The sequence below is a fragment of the Parasteatoda tepidariorum genome, chromosome 9 (genome assembly GCF_043381705.1).
Source record: "Parasteatoda tepidariorum isolate YZ-2023 chromosome 9, CAS_Ptep_4.0, whole genome shotgun sequence".
In the NCBI taxonomy this organism is placed as follows: domain Eukaryota; kingdom Metazoa; phylum Arthropoda; class Arachnida; order Araneae; family Theridiidae; genus Parasteatoda; species Parasteatoda tepidariorum.
Window position 1 is genome coordinate 43,630,889 of NC_092212.1, and position 3,227 is coordinate 43,634,115.

The window sequence follows — 3,227 nt, forward strand, 5'->3', positions numbered from 1 at the left end:
CGCGGAAACTGTAGAAACAACTAATTGGTGCACCGGAGTACTTGACCAAAAAAGCCTCCTCCGTAAATGATATTAATACAAACTGAATCAAAGACCTTTGATATTAAAATTATTTGGGCTAGTAAACTTAATTTCAGGTAGTTAAACAATATTGTGGAAAAAGAAGATAGGAAGGACAGCACAAAACAGGGATAACACAGACAGGTAATAACATAAACAAACAAATGAAGTCATTAGTCGGCAGGAATTTTCCTTTTAATAATAGTTAACACAAAAGTAGTTAGTGATTAGTAAATGTTAGTAATTGTATTAGTAATTTGATTCAAAATGAGCAGTAGTAATTCAGCAAAGGGTGGTAGCTTCAATATAATTCAAGTTGAGGTAATCAAGTAATATATGATTAATATTTCTTTTCATGTTCCACCAGAAGCTTGTGTATGTTATCTATGTGACTTGGTGTGAAAAAATAGATAATTAGGTATTTTAAAAAAGTGAGTAGTGACAAGTTTGGTCTCCTGGATTTGTATAATGTCAGGAGAGTTTTGTTTGAAACAACGTTTAAGTTCGTTAATTTTACCCCGGAAGCCATTGGCAATCCATGATACAAGGAAGGTTTTTTAATTTACTAAAAAAGTAGTTGTTCACTTATTATTATTAGAGAGGACTAATTTTGAGAAAGGAATTTAAAATTAATCTACAGTGCTATCAACGTTTTCTAGTTTATCAACCAGTTCAATTATATTACCGAATTTATTCTTTAAAATTTCGATAAGTCGAGCAACTTTTTGAAAAGTATTTTCTAGACGTTTATCGGTGATTAGGGATATTATGTCATCAAGGGGTAAATCAACATTGCTTCTTGCCACTTGGGCATAAGTAGGTTGATCCAGAGGACGGATGTACCTCTGATGGGTAAATCGATTACAGTCATTTCTGTAATTTGGTCTATTGTCATTTCTATTATTTATAAATCTGTTGGTTTTGGACTACACGGCTTTAGTACATTTTCTATAAGTTGCTCTGTGCTCGCAACTACAACCACCATCAACCACATATCCTTCACGCTGGAATATTCGACCTTATCTGACGATTAAATTAGTTTTACTGATGTACCCAGAGGATCATGTAATACTATACGATTTAATTATATATCATTATTTTCTTTAAATTATTAGTGATAATGTCACAATATTCCAAATTATATTAATTGTTAGTTTAAAATAAACCATAAATTAAAACAGCAAAAACCAAACTATAACAGTAGCAGAAGCTCTGGTTGATATAAGTTTAAACTTAGAGTCAGGCTTAGACTGAAAATATTTCTTAATATGGGATGGGAAGGATTCCCGAACCTTTAATGTCGTTCGGTGTCCGAGATCTAGGCATCTTAAGCCGAAATAGGCCCTTTTCCCGTTCATCATGAAGAATGGATACACTGAGGAGAGGAGACATAAAGTTATGAAAAAATGGCAACTTGCCATCATGCTGACAAGACTAGACTAGATATATAATTGTTCAAAGTGCCTGCCAGCAAAGCGGGCATCTGACTTTTTCATCGCATAATGTTTGCCCTTGGGCGACTAAGACGTTTGGCTTTAGGCTAGGGAGGAGAGAATGGAGTACGGGGGAAATCCCCTGAGGAAAGGTAAAATTAAAGATGTTGAGAATTATAATGTACTAAGTTATGTACAGATCTGATAGAGCCATCATGCTGACATGCCTGAAAGCCCTTATATGGCAAGACGGAAAACAGCAAAAACTGGTGCCAAAGACATTTACTTCAAATGTCTGAAAAATAAAATGTCTGTAACTATCAAGATTTCTTTTATCATTTCACCATGTATATAAAACTGCTTCTTTTCGAAGATAAAGTAGATATTGATGAATAGTTTAAAAAAAGAATAAGTAAACTCCGCCTGAAATCTAATTATAACTGAAATGGTTTTACTACCAACCTTTTCTCTTTTCCGTCTCCTTTACTCCCGCATGCTGAGAAGATGAAATTGTATGCGAAGGAAAACCGGAAGGTGCCTGGGAGTGAGTTGAGAGTCCGCTGTACTTTAGTTTGAAGTAAACATCTCGCCGTTTGAAAGATGATTTCTATGAAGAAGCCAATCCTGATGATTTATGAATAAGTTAGTTCATTCTGAATTAAAAAAGTTAACCAGTATAAAACATAGATGTCAACTAGCTCCGGACAGAATATATATTTTAAAGTGGTAGTTTATTAATTGTTATTCTTGGTTTAATAGATTCAATTTAGTACACTTTTAGCCACAACTATTTCTAAATAATTCGTAGACTTATATAATTCACCACGTTATAGTACTTTTATCCCGCTATACCTTTTAAAAAGTTATCAAAATTAAGCAAATATTTCCAAAAATTACCTTATAGTTATTTACCGTTCTTTTAATCATTTTGGCGTGTCCGGAGCAGTTGGCATCTCTGATAAAGGTAAGATTTTCGTGTAAATAAACCATCTTGTAGAAAGTAGGCGTTAATTTTCCTAGAATATAAAGTTTTAAAGATCAGTTCATAAAAAGTGGAAAGTGAAAAGGTCATTAAACAACAGATAACAGACATTCAAAGTGCAAAAAAAAGGAAAAAAAAGGGTGAAAGCCAGACGGTAAAGAGGAAAGGCTGGTAGTAAAACTTTTTCAGTTATAACTAGTTTTTGGGAGGAGTTTACTTATTCTTTTTTTAAGTTATGCAACAGTATCTACTTTATCCTGGAAAAGAAGCAGTTTTATATATATGCTAAAATTATGAAATAAATCTTGATAGTTACAGATATTTTATTTTTTTCGAAAAAAATGCTGTAATGAAATGTCTTACGTACCAGTTTTTTCTCTTTTCCGTCTTGCTATATAAGGGCTTTCAACCATGCATGAGCTTCATGGAATGAAATTCCATCTGGGAATGACGTAACCTTGGAAAGAGTTTCATTCCAACCAGTCTCCGGCACCTAGAATCGTCGTTCCAAGGAGGGAATGAAGAATTTTTAAGGACTAAATACGATATTTCGCCAATGAATGCTTTAATTTTTTTCTTTTTCATAAAAGAAGATAACAAAATTTCTAAAAGATAAACGTGCCCGAGCTATTTTCAAGACTATAATTAAAAGAGAAATGTTTTGTTTCATTAGTATGTGCGAACGAAAAGATACTTTCAGAGTTAACTAAGAAATTACGGCAAACTACAGTGGTGGCCAAAAGTGTGGACAC